We start from the raw sequence: 20402 nt of genomic DNA, 5'->3' as shown, positions 1-20402 counted from the left end.
GGCCTTGGAAAAAGTTCAGAAAAGGGCAACAAAAATTATTAGTGGTTTGGAATAACTGCCATATGAGGAGACATTAATAAAACAGAGACTTTGTAGTTCAGAAAAGAGAAGATTAAGTGGGCGGGGGGGGGGGGGGAGAGAAGGGGAGAGATATAAGAGAGGTCTATAAAATGATGACTGGTGAGGAGAAAGCGAATAAGGAAAAGTTATTTACAAGAACTAGGAGTCACCAAATGTAATGAATAGGCAGCAGATTTAAAACAAACAAAAAGATGTATTTCTTTATTCAACATACACATTAATGGAGACTAGATCCATCAATGGCTATTAGCCAGTACGGGTAGGAGTGGTGCCCCTCACCTCTGTTTGTCAGAGGCTGGGAATGGGGGACAGGGGAGGAATCATGTGATGATTCCCTGTTCTTTTCATTCCTTCTGGGGCATCTGCCACTGTCAGATGACAGGATGGACCTTTGGTCTGACCCACTATGGGCATTCTTATGCCTTTCTGTTGTTGCTCTTCCCATTGCCTCCTGCAGCCTCTATTTCAGGGATGGGCAATAATTTTTGCAGAGGGGGCCAACTCAATGAACTTTGGTATGTGGTCATGGACCAGCTCCACCTCTGAAAGGGGCAGGGCCTGGGGCAGAGGGGCAGAGCTGGGTACTAGCCTCTCCCAAGGTTGTCTGTGGCTTTAGGCTTTGAATAAAGACACAACAAAGGGCTTGTAGCTCCTGGCCCTGCCATTGCCATGTTGCTTGACAGCTGCCCAGGGCTGTTGTGGCTATTTAAAAGGCTCGTGGCTCTAGCCCCTAATGCAGTAGCATCATGATCGGGAGCTGGGAACCATTTAAATACGATTCTGCTGACTGAGTCACTGCATGGAAATTCGGTGGCATGGACAGCAGGATATACATAGAAACTGGCCAGATGCTCCAGATGCTCAGTCCACAGGCCGGATCTGGCCCCACCCTGCTCTATTGCCATCTCTGCCTGATTGCATTGCCTGGCTCCAGCAGGGGGCACACTGGGCTATCAGTTCAGTAGGTATCACAGTGGCCCCTGGTGGCAGAAAGGCCAAACAAAAGTCTGCAGCCTTTCCACTGTAAAACTGGGTAGCTGATGATCCAGCCGAACTGTAGAAATGTCTGAGAGGAAGGCCAAGTGAGTGAGATGAGAGGGGGACATCTATGGCCTTCATATGAATGCAAATATGTTCCATACTAACTTGTCTATTTAGATTAATTTTAGAAACTGCTTGGTCAGGAATAACCTCATGCATGCGGAAGAGAAGTGTGGGAACTATAAATGGTGATTATCAGATTTCCCTGACCAAAGAGAAGTTGCTTCAATTTTTTCTCTGCTGCTAAGCACTTCTTTTATGTCCCTGCACTCAGACCAGGAATTTATCACATTGACTTGTTACCGCTCAGCATCCCCATACGGCTGATTTCTCGATGAGGAAAGAGAAGGAAAAAGGAAAAAAGGAACTGATAGAATTAACAAACACAGTGGACTTCCTCTTCTTAGCTATAACATTATCCTTCCCTCTCTTTTCTGTGTAAGAAAAGAAAAATGTGCAAGAAGTTGCAAATCTGTTGCCAGAAGTTATGCAAATGATATGATGTCATATGACGGCCAGACTTAAAAGGTCTTCTTGATTTTCTGCTCATAACTAACTTTGTACCTTTTTTGTACTATACTGTATCACTTGGAGTAGAGTCTGAATCCAAATCTGCTAACTGCCCTTTCTGTGTCCTTCAAAAAATGCTGCACGTGAAGCATTCAAGCTCCAGGAAGCATTCCATCTTCTGTGTATCTTAACATTTGTCTCCCCTGTGCCTTGAGAATAAGTAGGTGAGATTTCCCCAAGGCACATAAAGAAGTTAGAAAATCTGTTACCAACCAGTAACTTTCAACATAAACTGGGAGCCTAAAGTCCTTTTGTACCCTTAAAAACTCATTGGAGAAGAGAATTAGTGACGTATATTTTGTACAGAGGCACCCATTTTGATGGTCAATGCCCACAACATATAAACCATCAGAAGTGGGCAGTTTTTTGTTTTTAAAAAGATTTGTATAAAGTTTGATCATAAAATAAGATTTTGAAGTTGCTATCAGTCACGGAGAGTCTTGTTTGACAAATTTCTCACACACCGAATTAGAAAATAGCTACGGCTAAAAGGATATTTTGGTGGAATACAGCTAAATCCTCCTGCTCCAACCTAGAAATACATTTAACAAAACTTTATTTAAAAGATTATTTCAGAGCCATGCTTTTTAGGTCACAAATCTGAGGAATTGTCCCAGATTGAGGTGTCATTAGAAGAGGTTTTGGAACAAATTGATAAACTTAACAGTATCAAGTCACCAGGACCAGATGGCATTCACCCAAGAGTTCTGAAAGAACTCAAATGGGAAATTGCAGAATTATTAACTGTGGTTTGTAACCTATCCTTTAAATCGGCTTTCTTACCTAATGACCGGAAAATAGCTAACATGACGCCAATATTTTAAAAGGACTCTAGAGGTGATCCTGGCGAATACAGACCAGTAAGTCTGATGTCAGTACCAGGTAAATTATTTGAAACTATAGTAAAGAATAAAATTGTCAGACACATATATGAACATAATTTGTTGGGGTAAAGTCAACATGGTTTCTGTAAAGGAAAATCAATCCTTACTAATCTGCTAGAGTTCTTTGAGGGGATCAACAAATATATGGACAAGAGGGATCCAGTAGATATAGTATACTTAGATTTCCAGAAAGCCTTTGACGAGGTCCCTCACCAAAGGCTATTAAGTAAAGCAAGTTGTCATGATGTAAGAGGGAAGGTCCTTTTGTGGATTGAGAACTGGTTAAAAGACAGGAAACAAAGGGTAGGAATAAATGGTAATCTTTCTGAATAGAGAGAGGTAACTAGTGGGGTCTCCCGAGGGTCTGTCCTGGGTCCCATCCTATTCAACTTATTTATAAATGATCTGGAGAAAGAGGTAAAAAGTGAGGTGGCAAAATTTGCAAACAATACCAAACTGCTCAAGATAAGCACCAAAGATAAGTTAAGACCAAAGCAGACTGTGAAGGGCTTCAAAAAGATTTCACCAAACTAAGGGATTGGGCAACAAAATGGCAAATGAAATTTAATGTTGATAAATATGAAGTAATGCACATTGGAAAACATAATCCCAACTGTATATACCCGTGGTCCCCAACCCGGTGCCCGCGGGCGCCATGGCGCCCGCCGGGCCCTTTACATATGCCCGCGGAGCAATCTGGGCTGGCCCCGCCCCCGGGCGTGCGGCAGGTGCCAGCCCCGGGCGCATGGCTGGCCCCGGCCCCGGGTGCGCCGCGCTTACTGGTGCTGACCCTGACCCCTGCCCCCGTGTGCGCCGTGCATGCCCTGGCCCTGGCCCTGGCGCCAGCCTTGGCCCCGCCCCCAGGGGCGCCGCACCAGCCCTGGCCCCGGCCCCAGCCCCGGCTGTGCCACGTGGAACCTGGGCAGCCCCTGCCCAGGATCGCAGCACATGCTGGTGCCGACCTCTGGTGTGCGTCGCATGCTTGGCCCCGCCCCCAGTCACGTGACCTGTGAGCGGCCCCGCCCCCAGGCTCCCGGCAGCCCCAAAACGTTGGGGACCACTGGTATATACATTATGATGGGGACTAATTTAGCTACAACTACTCAAGAGAGAGATCTTGGAGTCACTGTGGATAGTTCTCTGAAAACATCTACTCAGTGTGCAGTGGCAGTGAAAAAAGTAAATGGAATGTTAGGAGTCATTAAAAAGGGGATAGAGAATAAGATGGAAAATATTTTATTGCCTCTATATAAAACCATAGTACGCCCACATTTTGAATACTGCATACAGATATGATTGCCTCATCTCAAAAATATATATTGGCATTGGAAAAGGTTCAGAAAAGAGCAACAAAAATGATGAGGGGTTTGGAACGGGTCCCATAGGAACAGATTAAAAAGACTTGGACTTTTCATCTTAGAAAAGAGGAGACTAAGGGGCGATATGATAGAAGTCTATAAAATCATGACTGGTATGGGAAAAGTGAATAAAGAAAAGTTATTTACCTTATTCTCACAATAAAAGAAGTAAGGGTCACCAAATGAAATAGGCAGCGGGTTCAAAACAAATAAAAGGAAGTTTTTCCTTCACTCAGTGCACAGTCAACCTGTGGAACTCCTTGCCAGAGGATGTGGCGAAGGTTAGAACTTTAACAGGGTTCAGAAAAGAGCTAGATAGATTCATGGAGGTTAGGTCCATCAATGGCTATTAGTCAGGATGGGTAGGAATATTATCCCTAGTCTCTGTTTCTCTGGACGTGGATGACAGGGGAGGGATCATGTGAGGATTACCTGTTGTGATCCCTCCCTCTGGGGCATCTGGTATTGGCCACTGTTGGCAGACAGGATACTGGGATAGATGGATATTTGGTCTGATACAGTATGGATGTTCTTGTGTTCTTAAAACCTTTATCACATCTGTCAATGAGAAGATGAGGGATGAAGTCATGGGCAGTGTGTGCATAGCTGGCTCGGGGAGGCAAGCCCCATCCATTCTATGCCGACTGTAGTCTTGTTGCTACTGGCCCCTGCACTTAGCCCCCCCAGCTTTCCCCATTATAGCCTCTTGCCTGTGCAAAGCTAGCGCCTCCCTCTCCAGTGCCAAGCAGCTGCTCCCAACCTCCCACATGGCCCTCCACTGGCCCCTGGAGCAGCTTGACAGCCACTTGGCCCCAGCCCTGCTTGGCCTCAGGAGCAACTGGACAGCTGCACTGCAGCCTCAGACTTCCTGACTGGCTGGAGCGCTGGCCAGCCGGGCAGCCACATCCCAGCCCAGTCTTTCCGGCCAGCCGGAGCATAGGGAGGGCCACGCTGGTCATCTTGGGAAGGCAATACCTTCCCTCGCTGATATTATCTGTTGCCCAGGGATGCAGTCAATTCACCACAGTGTTGTAATTTTTTATGTAGTCCTATTACTGCCCCAAATCACGCCATCCATGGTTGTGGCTTATGGGTTAGTTATGTTAGTGTATCCCATTGCCATAGTTCCTCCTAACGTGAGTGCCTGTGTGGCTGTGCACAAAATATTCTTCACTCACCCACCTACTCTGGAGAGCCGCACAGCAGCACTCATGAGGCAGGTGGCTGCTTCGGCAGATGGCTGCTTCAGCAGACAGGGCTGGATGAGATGGTGTGGTAAGGGAGTCGCTGGGGCAGGTGAATGGGACATGGCGGGGTGGTGGATGGTGTCTACCCCAGAATCCAGGAACAGAACCTGCAGCATAGCAGGGGAGGGGGTCTGTCTGCCTGCTCCGGCAGCTAGGAATGTGTGTGGGTTAATAAATTGGGTGTCACTCATCCAAACCAGTGCACATGACCTCAATATTGGTGTACAAGCCAAAACTCACTCCGCTAATGGTTGGAAAAATCTCCGAGGGAACACTGTTCATTGCTACTAAGAACAACATTATGGTTTTCTTTCATAGCCTAAGGCTTTTACTTCTTAGTCAGCACGTGCATCATATTAAAGAGTATATTTTTATTTATCCGCATGTATATATTTTAAAGTGTGGCAGTCTGTGAGTCTGTTTGTTCAAGAACTCCCCCAACATGGGAAGAGCGAGGGCCGCCAAATTCGATATGCACCTTCCTCTTACACTAGGATGAAGTTCCTCTACCCCTTTCCTCAGGGGAACCAGAGCCCATCTTGTTAGACTCAAACAAACAACATACTGTCATGGTAGGCTTGACACACCTTTTGTCTCTAGTTAAGAGCAAAATACAGAGGAAAGGACAGGCAGACAGCAAACAAAAGAAAATTGACACAAAGCCAGGAGAAGCCCATTTTCTGGGTTACAAGGAAAGCCGCCCATCACAATAATCTTTTAAATTCTTAAATAAAAAACAGTCACCAGGAGGGACTCTTATTCCAGTTGATTTTAAGAAGCCTCAAAGAAGCTCTTTTGCAAACTTTAGCAAGTGTATAGAACGTGCGCATTGAAGGGTGAGTTACAGCTGGGTGAAATATGGAGATAGGACATGGCAGATGGCTATTGCCATTCATTTTCTGGATTAAATATATATTATAGCAGGAAGTGTGTATTTGCATCTTTTTAAACTGAATCCTTATTCTTTTAATGTTGAGTTTTATCAAACAGACAAGGAAGTGCCTTTACTAGGAACTAAATTGTCACATGGTCACACCCTTTCAGTAATACCAAATGTAGCTGTAGCCATTTGTATCTTTCAAATCTTTGTACTGAGAAGACAGCTGGCTAATACTGCCGATTGCAACAGCCACAGCTGATTAGGCTAGATCCAGATGGTGGCAAACATTTCCCTATATTTAGCCCTGCATTAAATTTTAATCACTTCGCTAGAAGTGCTCTGCTTAAAAAGTTTTCAAGCAGCAAGAAACCACTAAGTGAGAGTCTAGCCTCTCTTTCTGGCAGCAAGGGGAGGGTTTGGTGCAATCAGCCATGATTCACCAGGAGATTAATCTTCAGCTTTTGTGACTGTGTGCAGAGTATGCCACTCCCATCACAAACCACAAACTTACCCACATCAGGGAGAGTTCACAATAGAAGGGAAAATAGATCACTCCTATGGAAATGGAACTGATAACATGCAGTCATCTTGAAAAACAGATTGTTAGCTGAAAAGCCCTGTCTTTAGAGCACTGGCGCAGTGCATTGAATTACAGTACTGCACAGTTATACACTTTGCAAAACAGTTGAACTTGCTACAGCAATAACACTGTAAGACATGGGGCTAGCTAAACAGCCCAGGAAAGATCAATGCCACATCATAGCCTGCTTCAGGTCCTTCCCTCAAGGAACAGTTCATGGGTTAAACAGAAGCTCAAGCAAAATACCAAAAGAAAGGAATTCCTCTACCCCTCATGGGCTACAGCCCCCAGAGACTTTTCTTCACCTCTTAGCCTGCATCCTGTCCCAGACACTCACAGGAGTCTGTCTACTCCCTTCAGTTCTCATTCCAATAGCCATTGAGCTGGAAGTCGGTTAACAGTTGGAGTCCTTCTCCTCACTCAACACCTACAACATGCAGCTAACTGTAATGCCTCTCTATAGACCTCCAACTCAAACAAATGCTTGCTGGTTTTTATGAGACCCTGAATAACACCTGGTTATCATCCAACCATGGCTCCAAAACATCATTTGGGAGTCACACATGGGGCTGGATCCATCTCCTAGAATCATAGGGTTGGAAGAGATTGCAGGAGGTCATTAAGTCCATCCTTCTGCTAAAAGCAGGACCAGTCACAACTAAATCATCTCAGCCAGGGCTGTGTTCCTCTCAAAGGAACAGTCACCTTGTGACATGCCTGATGTCTGACAACCCCTCCCCCCAAAGGCAAAGGAAAGGAAAGTTAAGCCAATTAATAGTAAATAGTGCTACCCTTTACCACACACTAGCTGAAGTCAGGCTCCTGCAGGTCACCTTCCTGTTTGCAGCAGAAACCAGTGATACAGAGTCAGAGCCTTTTGCTTTTCAGAAAATGTCTTCAACTCCCATTTCCTGCAGCAGGGATGGTAAGAAATGGCACAGGGGCAATTCCCTTTAACAAAAAATTCAGGTCACCTCTGCCCTATTCCTAGGGGCAGTTGTTTTGCCCTTCTGTCTCTATCCAGTTTCTCTGCTTAATAAATTCTGTCCCTTTTACTCCTTAGGCCCTGCACTTGATATGATAGAGTCAGGTCAGCTAACTACAAAAAAGTAACAGAAAGCTGGTATATTAGGTTCAAGAAGTCCCTATTTCCCTGGTAACCAAAGAAGGGCCACTCCAAATTAATTAATACTCCTGAGTCAATCAAGAATCTTCTAGTACCAGTTGTGACAATGATTTGATTGGGACACCTGGAGCCAATCAAGGATTGGCTGGAACTAGTTCAAAGCCTTCCTTTTAGTAGTGTGCTAAGAGTGATGGGAGGATGTGATACAAGGAAGCAGAACTGTAGAGATGCTGTCAGGAACCAGGTGGGAACTCTGAAGTTACAGAGGCAATCAATAGGGAGAGTCCTGCCTGGGGAATGGCCCCAAAAGTCTGAGGGTGGGAAACCCCTGCTAGAGGGGAGAGACTGAGTTAAATAGTCTAGTCTGTTGCCTTCATGTCCAGAGAGGCTACAAGAAACTAAGGCTATGTCTACACTGGCAGCTTCTTGTGGAAGAATGGCTGTTCTTCCGCAAAAACTTGCCAGCTGTCTACACTGCATGAGCGTTCTTCCAGAAGTAAATTTACAGTACAGCATTGTAAAACAGGGCTTCTTCTGGAAGAGTTATTCCTCTCCCCATGAGGAATAAGCCCTCTTGTGCAAGAGTTCTTCCAGTAGCGGGCAGTGTAGACAGGCAACCTGAATTTCTTGTGTAAGAAGCCCCTATGGTTAAAATGGCCACCAGAGCTTTCTTGCAGAAGAGAATGTCTACACTGCCATGGATGCTCTTGCGCAAAAGCACATGGCAGTGTAGATGCTCTCTTGTGGAAGAGTTTTTGCACAAGAACTCTTCTGCAAAAGAGTTCTTGTGCAAGAAGCTGCCAGTGTAGATGTAGACTAAGATTCCCGCCCCCCCCCCTCGCTATGCTGATGATGAGAGTAGCTAAATCACACTGTGGCTTGCCCCTGAAGTAAATGGATTAGACTGAGAGTTGTAGTGAGCACTGAGGTGTGCAGTTAGACTGGGAGTTGCCTTTTCTCCCAGACAGGGAGAAAGAATACTCAGACCTAAAAGCACAGGACACTCTGTGGAATTAGGAGCTTTGTCACAGTTCATATAGTGACTAGCAAAATGGAGCTCTGAACTTGATCGGTGCCTCTAGGCACTACTGTAATACAAATAATAAGATGGGTAATATCTCTTGATAAATAGAAGTCAATGGCCTAGACAGGGCCTTCCATAACACTGCATATTGCTTACATTGATCTGGTGGTATAAAAGTGGTGGAGAGTGTATGATAAAAATGGCTCTCCATAAAATTCCCCTCTCTCCATTGACCTCAACAGGAGTAGCTGAGCACCCAGAGTATCTGAAAACCAGACAGTCAGCTCGGGTATGTGTTTGTGAGCTCTCTTTAGACTCCTATTATTGAAAATATCGTCTTTATTTCCTAATTTTGACTTCCTTCGGGAGCTGGATTCTCTTGGATTTAAAGCTATGGCAAGTCTTCATCTTTATGTTTCTGTTAGATGCCAAGGTTTTTACCCTGTTCTTTTTACATATCATGATGTACATAATTCCTCATGCAGTATTAGTATTGTAATGTCCCCCAATAGGTACAATAGTACAGAACTAATAAGACTAACACAACAGCTTGGATTATGAATTCAAACAAAGCTCACCTATTTTTTAATTCTGAAAGGATTACTGTGTGACATTAGGAGCTTCATCACAGCTGCAAATGTCATCCAAGGCAGAGACTGTAGGTATTGGCCAACTGGGTCTAAGAGTCCATCTTCCGTCAGTACAACTGCTTTGCAACAACAAGGATCTTCATGTGTTAACTCTCACAATACCTGTACTCACTCAATGGGGACAGTGGCTGCCTGACATCTTAACTCTGAGGTATTTCTTTCTGGGTGTGTATACCTCAGTGAGCCCTGAAACACAGATTGTTAGCATCTTTTGCCATAACAATACTTAGCCGTACTCCTCTACCCTGCCTTACCATTGCCACTAGGATACACACCATGCAGCACACTCTTAACTCTACTCTCAAGGGATGCACCTGCTTACAAATCCACCCTCTCAGGCCTGTCAGTAGAATGCACTTAGGGCAGTTGCTGTGCTGTGGTAGCAGCTGTTGCTAAGCAGTGTCCCCTGCTGCCTTACTGCATAGGGGAGGAGCTGCACACTAGGGCTACGTCTATACTATGATTCTCTTCCGCAAGAGGAAATGCAAATGGAGCGCTCATTTGCATACGTTGTGCTCTCATTTGCATTTCCTCCTTGGATCCCTTTTGCACAAAAGGGATTTGCACAAAAGGTTTTTGTGCAAAAAAACGCTGTGTAGATGGCTCCATTTTGCGCAAAAAACTCCTTTTGCGCAAGAGCCGTTCTTCCTCTAGATGTCATGCAGTCTCCTTTGATTTACAGCCTTAATTTAATAAGTCTCTTCTCAGAGGGCTAAATCTCTTATTTTTGTGGGTTAGAGGTTTCATTTTACCAAGTGTAAAATATGCTTCTCTTCTGATGTGTAAGTGCTAGGATTCCTTTGTTTTTTTCATCCAACCAATCTTAATGGCAGTGAATAACACGTGCCACGTGAATAATGATCTTGAACTCCTCCCAATGTGTTTGAATATCACTGATGATGTCAGGTAGACCAGAGAACCTCTCAAAGAGCCGTTGTGGAGGGAGTGTCTCACAACTAGCATGATTATGGAACACTGATGTAAAATCTTTTCTGTATTCCTTTCAGTTTATGCAGCATTGTGATACAAGCTGCATGTTCATGATTGATCTGACCAAGCGATGGTCTGTCCTGCAGTCATCCCTACTTCCCATGGCTTGTGTAAAATGAACATCCGTGCAATCCGGGCTCTGATGACATAGTTCAGAAGATGCCGGTGTCTGGAACATGGTTATTTCCAAGTCGTCTCATATTTGTCTCTATGTTTAAACATAGTGGCTGTGTCTAGACAGCATCCCTTTTCCATAAAAGGGATGCAAATTAGACACATCGCAATTGCAAATGAAGCGGGGATTTAAATCCCCCCTGCTTCATTTGCATAAACATGGCTGCCGCTTTTTTCCAGCTTGGAGCTTTGCCGGAAAAAAGTGCCAGTCTAGACGGGGATCTTTCGGAAAATAAAGCCTTTTCCAAAAGATCCCTTATTCCTTTTTTTAAGAGGATAAATAAAAAAGGCTTTATTTTCCGAAAGATCCCCGTCTAGACTGGCACTTTTTTCCGGCAAATCATAAAACAAATCATGCTCCACACCATTGTTGAGAAGAATGTCATTAGAGTTGACTTTCCCCATCTCTTCTTTCCCAACACCCCAAAGAGGGATGGCAAGTTGTATGGGCTTGTAGTGTTCATATTTTATCAATGTCAAGGGTCCTGGGGGCGCCTGCATTGGGCCATCTGAACTCCTTTGCCGGTTGCTATCACTGCAGCTTGGCTGCAAGGGATTGTGCTGGCAGCAAGTTAACTGCTGTGTCTGTGGAGGGAGGAAGCTTATGATGGCCCCTTTCCCCCTGAGTGGACTCTTGGGGCTTGGGTGAGGGAGAATCTTCTCTGGCCTAAACCCTGGGTAGTCTGCCTGCTGCACCCTAAAGTTTGAGCTCCTCATCCCCAGAACACAGACCAGCCGCACTCCAGAGCCTGCACCCTCAGCCAGAGATCTCCCCATTTTAACCTCCCGTCTCCACCCTGAAGCCTGCACTCTGGGAGTCCCGGGTCATAAGTCTGCATGCAGGCTATAGCAGTATGTTGATCATCTTGTATTTGGATTTATTAGACAGAAGTGCAATTTGGCACTGCAGCTTTTCAGGATTCCCTCTGTTCACCCTGACTGGGGAAGGGGCTAGAAAAGGTGCCCTACACGTAGGATGTCTTCACCATCTCCCATTCTTGCCCCCTGCCCCACCCCTCCAGCTCGATGGGTGTGTCCAGTGGAATCACTCCACCTATGGTCAGAACATGCAAAGTAATGGTCACATTCTGCAAGTTGTGACTGTCCTGAAAGAATTGCCATTATAACTAGAAAACTGCAAGATAGGACGTGTTATAGCGCAGTAAGATTGATATGCAGATTAAGGCCTACAGAAAGATGGAGATGTCTACTGAAAAGGAAAATCTTCTAGAGAGAGGTGTACTGATGGGGTTGGCTTTGCCATCAAGAACAAGATTGCTAATCGGCTTTTAGCGCTCCCTGTGGATATCAATGAATGTCTTAGGACCACTGTTTCTTAAGCTGTGTTCTGTGTCACACCAATGTGCTGCGGAGAACAACAGAATTAAAAATGGCCACCCTTAAAGGGGCAGGTGACTTTTTTTCTCAATAACTTTCCCCCGATCCTTTTTCCCCCTGACCTTTTTTGGTGTTCCTCAAAAAAAAATATTGTTTAATGTTCCTCGGTGTGATGGGGCGAGGCAGCCCCGCACTGAACCTGCAGGGCCCAACCAGGGTTACCTGGCTGAAGAGGCCCCTCCCCCACAGCCCTACCGAGCATGCCCGGGATGTAGCTGTGCTATAAAAGCCTGGGGAAGGACTCAGTCTGGGGAGAAGGACTGGTGCAGGGAGCTCCCACTCAGCTGTCACTGGGGTCTCCAGGAGAGGCTGGAAGGGACGCGGAGGTGAGTTGGTGTAACCCAGGGACTACCTGCTGAGGGGATGCAGGCACGGAGCTCGCACCCCCAGGGGACCAGGTAGGAAGTGGCCCAGGGCGGGAGTGGGAGCCGCCTCTCCCGCCCAGAGAACCTTGGTGCGTTTCGGCCGGATTGCCCCGCCGAGGGAGTGACCCGTTACCCGGTTGCTCACAGGGCCCTGGGCTGGGACCCGGTGGAGTAGGGTGGTCCCGGGTCCCCCTACCTAGGATGCATCCCCGCTACTACCCTGAACTACATTGTGGACTCAGGCCGGAGGGCCTTGGACTTGCTTAAAGGGCCAACTATAAACTGCATTGTAACTGTGTTGGGGACTCAGGCCGGAGGGCCTTGGCCTGGCTTAAAGGGCCAGCTATAAACTACATTGTGGACTCAGGCTGGAGGGCCTTGGACTCAAGAGGGCAGGCGGGAGGGGCCGCCACACTCGGTCTTAAAAAGTTTAAGAAATAGTGCTCATAACTCTTTGTCTTAAGCTTAGTAACAACCAGTATGCTACGGTCATCAGTGTTTGCTCCCACACTTGATGCTGACAGAGACAACGAGGAGCAGTCTTACAGTGCTCTTGATGCAGTCCTGAAAGCTACAGCCAAAGAAGACAAACTTATCTTCATGGGAGACTTCAGTGCAAGAATTGGGTGACACCTTCAACTATGGATTGGCAAACTGAAATAAAAATAAATCTGTACTTCCAGACAACTTGATGCAATGTTTCCCTAAATTCGCTAACCAGACATGCAGAGTGTAATTATTAAGGAGCTCAATGACAATGGGTTCCCTATACTAATGCAAAATATAGAGGCTGTTACTAGCCTACCACACCAACAAAAAACATAGGTGATGGGTGATGATAATCCCCATCATTAGGCAAGCAAATGAGTTTGTACTAGAAGACGATGTCTTTAACAAAGAGAAATACAACATTTCAGGTATTCCAAATGAGTGAAAAAATAGTTAATGGAAACAAATTGTTTGTTTGAATAAGTGGGTGATTTCTCTGCTCTCTTGCTCTGGGCACACCTTATCTTAGTGCTAGACAAATAAAAAACATTGACAACACGAGAATGGCAGTGGGGAGCTTTTGGTACTACTTGGCAACATCTCCCACACGTGACAAATACTACAGGTTGAACCACTCTAGTCTGGTGCACTCTGGTCCTGCAACATCTGTGGTCCGGCATGATTTTTAGTTAACCAGATGTCCACTTATCATGGGTGTGGCCAAGTTTTCTACAGTCCCATAAAGTTTGTTTGCAACCACCACTCCTGGCTCTGTTTGGTGCTGTTATTTTGCTCTAATTTACTCCTAAATGACTTCTCTATCAACTTCTAATTCACTATTTTGCCCCCTTCCCTTCCACCCACCCCCTATTTATTTTGGAACTGGACTATTAATACTCCACTCATCTGAAGAAGTGGGTTGTACCCACACAAGCTCATGTTACCATCTACATGTTTTGTTAGTCTTTAAGGTGCTGCTAGACTATTCATTGCATTTTAAGTTTTTCTAGGAGCATAGTAAACAGTGGAAGTGTTGGCAATGTTTCTAGACAATATTGACCTCCTGTGGTTCAGCAAATTCTCTGATTTGGCACTGGTCAGATTCCAAGGGTGCCGGACTACAGAAGAACATTGCTATTACTGGGTTGATAAGGATAGATTACTTTTAAGAACAGTTCATTGTGTTTATCAGAGAGGACAAAAGGAATATTGTGCCCTCTGCAACATTTACATACACATGCGCAGGTGTTTTTCACATACATACTGCTTTTCTCCCTTCCTTGATACACACCTAAACAATTTGCTTCTCTAGGTAAATGTAGATACAGTAATTTCATTCTTTTCTTCTTTGCAGAAGGAGAAAAGGCTTTAAAGGATCTTGGCTCTGGGTCAGAAAGTGAAACAAAGTAAGGCTCAGCTCTCTAATTTCTAGGATATCTCCTCTGAAAAATTCTACATTCACTGTTAATCTGGATTTCTAAATGACTGACTCTGGAAGCTATATTGTTTACCAGCTTCCTTTAATTGTGAATTGAATAATATTTAACCCATAGTTTGAATTATTCTATCTATTGAAAATGTGCATAATGAGCAAAAGATTATTTTTTTTGTTTAATTTGTATGGGACAGTAGTGTATTTATAGTTATAATGATTTCTAAGAATAAGCTCAGAAGTCAGGAACAATGATATAGGTTGGACCTCCCTGGTCCAGTACTGCCAGGACCTACTAGTCCCAAAAGAGGGAATTTTCCAGACCAGGGGAGGTTGGCCCTTTGAGGCACTGGGCTTCTGGTTCTGCTGCCTGCCCAGGGCCACCAGACCTCTCTAGCCAGGCTCAGGGCTGCCACAGGGCCATCAGCACTCCACTGCTACAGCTGCTGGAGCTCCATGGCCAGCTACTCCCTCCCAGGGCTCTCTGGTCCAGCAACATCTGTGGTCCTGACAGACCATGGATGTTGCCGGACCAGAGAGGTTCAACCTGTATTTTCTATCATCATGTTTTAACATCTTTTGGCTTCATAGACAAAGAATTGAGTCTTCTTTGCAAATACTGATCGCTTTTAAAACATGTCAGTATTCCTGATCTTGAAAGCTACCTCTTGCACAAACCCATGTCAAAGATCTAAAATTGGCAATGCTTTTCCAAGGGCATTTCTATATATGTGTTGCGGATTTACAGGGCTCTATCCATATACTACTACTGGAATACTCTGTGGAATACTACTTTGCACTAAAAATTCTCCTAATGAACTTTAATTTACTCCTATATCAAGGCGGGTTAGATCAAAGTGCAGTAGGGAACTTTCAGTGCATAATAGCAAGATCCATGTGTAGTATGATGTAGGGTTTTTGCCTGAGCTTGATTTTATTTGGACAAGCCCTAAGCAACTCTGTGAAGATGAATCCCAGATTCTTTGTGGAGTCCAGTGGCTTCACTGAGCCTCTGAAAGAGACTGAGGTCAACTTTCATGGAATGCCTCACAGGATCTGTGTATATGTTTCTAATTTGTGAAACACGAGGAGCCAGCAAACAGACCTGTAAACAGAGGAGTTTGAATGGGAGTTTGTAAGGGAGTTTGGATTGTGGGACTTGTTTAGGGTTTGTTTGTGCTGTAGGGGGGTGTTTTTGTTTGTTTTTGTTTTTGTGGTTGCTGGATTAACAGGATTTAGGTGAGATGGCTGATTAACTCAGAGATAGCAGTGGCCATGACCCAAGCAGTGGCAGACACAATGAGACTGAGTGGATGTGGCAGCTGTGGTATGTATATGATTATGGAGGGGGTACCTGAAAGGAGTTTTGTTTGCATGAAGTGCCGCCTAATAGAACTGATGGAAGAAAAGATCCGAGGATTGGAGATGCAGGTGGAAACTCTGGTCGAGTTTAGAAGGGGGTTCGAGCAGATGATGGAACAAAGGCATGAGGTGGCTGAAGGGGAAAACTTAGACATGCAGACTGAAGCAGGATCAAAGGCCTTTGAGGGGGGATTGCTGGGCGAAGAAAATGGACAGTGGAAGCATGTGACTATGAGAACCAGGCAGAGGAAAAGATGGGCCAGTGAAGGAGAAATAAAGCTCGAAAACAGGTATGTGGAGTTGGAGAATGGAGAAGGGATACAGCAGGTGGCCATTGAAGGTGGAAAGGCAAGGAAGAAGAGAAGAGTGGCTAGTCCCAAACATAAAGGGGAAGAGTCGATGAAGACAACACCAATAATGAGCACCAGGAGGATACATGATGGGTTGAAGAAGATTACAAGGAAAGATAGGAATGGAAAGGACTTGCAGCCAGAGGAAACAAGGGATAGACCAGAGAATCGCACTGTCACCAGGAAAAGGCAGGTCTACATGATTGGGGACTCATTGAATCTGCCTATCCTCCTCTGTCTCAAAGTGCAGAATGATGCTGTCACCTCTTGCCTTTGGTGACAGTGGAAATGCCAGGCCTCCTTTCTGACTTATCTCACCGATTCATTTGTGGGCATCTCCATTCCTCCATGCATCTGGGGCAGTGGTGTTTGCTAAATCTGGTTTTCTAGGAACAGCTCAGCTTCTCAGTAGCATTTCAACTTGCCCTTCCAATTTTTTTCTGGTGCAGCCATCAACTTATGACACAGAAATCCCTTCTGTCTTCAGGCAGAAAATAAAATGAGGCACCTCCATTACAGGTTACCACCGTTGTTCCATCACTGGCCATCTTGATATCACAGATAGTGCTGAACCTGGAAGGAAAACCTCCCACACTTCTCTCAACTCTGTCCAAAAAACTCCTGGTAGCTGCATCTGTCTGGAGTTTGCATAGCAAGTGACTTTTTATACCAAGTCTTTTCTGCTTTCATGCATATTTATCTAACACGCTCTTAGAGTCTGTTGCGGCTTCTGTATTGTCCTTTACTGCAATACTGTCCCCTCTAGCTGCGTCCAAAAGTTAGCTGCTAGTCCAGCCCATCAGGGATTCAATTCTAGCAAGCACTGACCAGTAAAAGGGTGCTCATTTGAGACCAATCAGCTCAGTCTTTAAACACTGAAATGGAGAGGGTCAAATGGAGTCTACGAGTCTTTAAGCAGAGCATATCATCAGGTAGGAACCTTTCACTCCTTTTCACTCTTTCTAAGGTGACGTCTAGACAGCAGTGCTATTTCGGGATACTGGAAGTATCCCGAAATAGCTATTCCGTGTCTTTAAACATGGCCATTATTTCAAAATAGATTTTGAAATAACGGGAATGCTATTCTGGCATCCCTGCATCCCTTGTTTCACGAGGGTTAAGAAATATTTTGGAATAGCACTTCATTTCAAAATTTGGCGTTGTGTAGGCAGTGCCAAATTTTGAAATGAGCTATTTTAAAACACGATCAAAAGAAGATATGCAATTTGTGTAGCTCAAATTGCGTATCTTATTTCAACCTACTGGTGCAGTGTAGATGCACCCTTATTATTCCCATTTTATTATAATGTTCCCATTTTGGAGTGCAAGGGCTCCAAAGGCTTACGAGGGCTGCACAGAGGTTTTCAGAAATCCTTCCAGAAACATTACCACTGATGGGAGGCCCTGAGGTGGAAGCAGGATGGCTTGGAGAACAAGCCACACCACATAAAAATGGCTTGGCTCCTGTCCCACATGGCTAGGCCCAGTGCCCAGTTCCCTTCCTGGGCACAGTGATCTGGTGCATTGGATCTCAGCGCTACTTAGGTTTAGCTTGGTTACTCCTCTACCAGGACAGATGGAACAATTTCAGTGAATGGCATTGCAACCTTGTGCATCAGCTAGTGATGTCACTTGGTTTGGGGGCCCTCTGAGATAGGAAGCTTGGTTAAACTCATCCTGCCCCAGGGTAGCCCTGGTTATAACACTTGTGTTCCAGGCATCTTATTGTGCCTCACAGCATCAAATTTAAAATCAGTGAGGAGATCAATGTAAGTTATTTGTATAGGCATGAACTCTATTCCCCTCAGTCTGTTTCTTTTCTTTTTTAAAAAAATCTATTTGTATGTGCATTGGGAATGCAGGAACAATGATATAGGCAGAGGGTGTTTAATCCATTTGTGCAACCCTAAGGCCAGGCTGAGTAAGCAGCAACAAAAGACAGGTTCAATATCTAGGGGTTCCTCTTAAGAGTACAAACCAGTTAGCTGGGAATTCTTATCACTCCAGATGCCTCTGCGAGGGAATATTTCCCCACTCTCATGCCTTGAGTGCGTGTATAACAAAATAAAAGAGAACTTTTATGAAACAGGAGAGGGAACTCAGCATTAATTTGGGAAAACACCACAACTGCAGTTCAAAATCATCTGACCATGAGCAAACCACCCCACATTTTACCAATATTCCTGGTTAGCTGTGTGCTTGGGAAGCCACCAGGAGAGATTTAGGTGCCTGGCTGGTTAGCAGAGCACTTACATTTATCCAGTCATGTGCAGATGTGCACCACCAATAGAAACACTTCCTGCCAGCTGTGGGCAGCTGTAACAAAATATAGTCTACATATGGATGGAAAAATAAGAAAGAACCTTGTTCTGGGCAGTGTCTTTGGCATCAGTTTCCCATCCTGTGGTATGAGAGTACAATCATCGAATGTCTCTTTAGCACTCCTCTCCTCTTCCCCTTTGCTGCACCCCACTCACAGTTGGTTGTCTTTGGTCTGTTAAGACCCTGAGTTCAGAAGTGTGTTCATATGGGTTCACCTCCACTCCAGAAAAGGGAGAGGGTGTAGGCGCAATGTCTCTACTTTATCACCACAGCTCTGCAGCTGGCTTGCTGCCTTCGCTTACTGCTGACTGTGCTCTGTCATCACTGGTTGCTTGCTGCTCTCTGCCACACCCACAAGGCCATGTTCTAAGGTTCCACTGCTTAGCCCAGCCCCTGCTGGGTAGTGGGGAACTTGTCTGTTGCTGCTTCTGCATTGTCCTTTACTGCAATACTGTCCCCTCCAGCTGCGTCCAAGAGTTAGCTGCTAGTCCAGCCCATCAGGGATTCAGTTCAGGCAAGCACTGACCAGTAAAAGGGTGCTCATTTGAGACCAATCATCTCGGTCTTTAAACACTGCAAGGGAGAAGGTCAAATGGAGTCTAGGAGTCTTTAAGCAGAGCATATCATCAGGTAGGAGCCTTCCACTGCTTTACACTTTTTCTGCAAGTTGTCATCCCCACCTCCTGCTTATCAAGTGAGGTTCTGTTTAGAATGATCCCCTGAACCAGGGCATGCGAAGTATAGTTCTGATGCCCTTTACTCTCACACTGAAGTAACAACACTTCATTACCTCTGTGTCCAAAGCAATTCGGACGCCAAACCCGCCCAAACCAATCACTATGGCAAAAGCAGACCTGTCTGCTGAACAGCGGGGCACAGTAGATCAATGCAAATACAGGCTGCTTCTGAAGCCTTTCCGCTCAGTCCATTACTAAATGCCAGGATCTGAATGAGTTCTCTCCTGCTTACACTTGGAATGGCAGGATCTAGACTGGCATTTTAATCTGTATGAGCAAATATGTCTTGTGCCCTGTACTTAGGCAGCTGTTCTGTCCAGCGGCTAGGCCAGTACTCACAGACTTGAGGTTATTTTGCATACTTCCTGGCTATAGAAGATAGGATGTGTTACAGGGAAGTGAGATATACAGAAAGGAATAAGAGCTAGAATTGTTAGTGTGAATCCATACATGTATAATTTGTGTAAGGCTTCCCAGGTTTTAATTCATTTAGCTGTTAAAAGCAGGTGGAAAGCACCGAAGAAAGTATGATCCATGAAAATACAACCTTGTTTCCCTCTTTGGGAGCTGTTAAGACTTTGCAGTGTATTCTACCTCTATAGTCGAGTCTCCCCACTACGTAAGAGGAAATTCTGAACTGGCAACTTAACCACATCCCAGGGCACAGAGCTGTATGCTTTATCCTAGAGCTGCTCTAGAATATATGGATACCCTCGGAGTGGCAAACTGGGAAAACACACATTAGTCAGATTAATGTTATTAATAGGCACTTGTACTTCAGCACTTGGGGAAACTGTTTTATTCCCCAAATGTCTCCATGTAGACCAGGAATACACAAGGTTTCAGATATCAAGTGGGATCTGTTTTTCCCACCTTCTCCACCAAGGATTGCACTATTGAGTTACAAAGGGCTGAATTGTGCACAGACAGATTCTGGTTACCATATAAACCATCAGCTTTGAGTGGCCTGTCACTCCTTCAGCTCTGACCCCAGCCAGGTCCACTTCCCTGCAGCTACTGACTATCCATTATACACTGGTCTTGTGCCCACGTCCTCCACAGTGCTTAATTTCAGACGCCACAATTTAGGGTGGCTTATCTGGGCACTGCCCCACCATCCCCAAACACATAGGAAAGATATGAACACACAATCTGCCACAAACTTTGTATAATAAAGAAATTTATAGCCACCATTAGCAGTTTCCCAAGCAATTTACATATGCATGTGCCTGTCCCCTACTATAATCATATCAACTACTTTCTGTTCTTGCACGGATCACTGTGCTCACATGGAATCAGTTGTTGTAAGAGTTACTTTGGGTGGCAACAATGGTGTTAAAAC

At 45.1% G+C, this 20402-nt stretch overlaps 1 protein-coding gene across 3 annotated transcripts in view; it reads right to left on the bottom strand.

Moving 5' to 3' along the window:
• FYB1 (FYN binding protein 1) overlaps window positions 1–20402 on the bottom strand; it is a 119450-nt gene that overhangs the window by 92091 nt on the left and 6957 nt on the right. Inside the window, exon 1 of one of the 3 annotated variants that reach the window (XM_075932511.1) lies at window positions 7440–7764. The exons of the other annotated variants lie outside the window; for them this stretch is intronic. The gene's annotated coding sequence lies outside the window, so the exon portion shown is untranslated. Of the gene's footprint in view, window positions 1–7439; window positions 7765–20402 lie in introns of those variants that run through there. 3 annotated transcript variants of the gene reach the window in all.

The sequence above is a fragment of the Pelodiscus sinensis genome, chromosome 6 (assembly GCF_049634645.1).
Source record: "Pelodiscus sinensis isolate JC-2024 chromosome 6, ASM4963464v1, whole genome shotgun sequence".
Lineage (NCBI taxonomy): Eukaryota > Metazoa > Chordata > Testudines > Trionychidae > Pelodiscus > Pelodiscus sinensis.
Note: the sequence above shows the minus strand (reverse complement) of the source record. Positions and strands in the feature narration are given on the sequence as shown.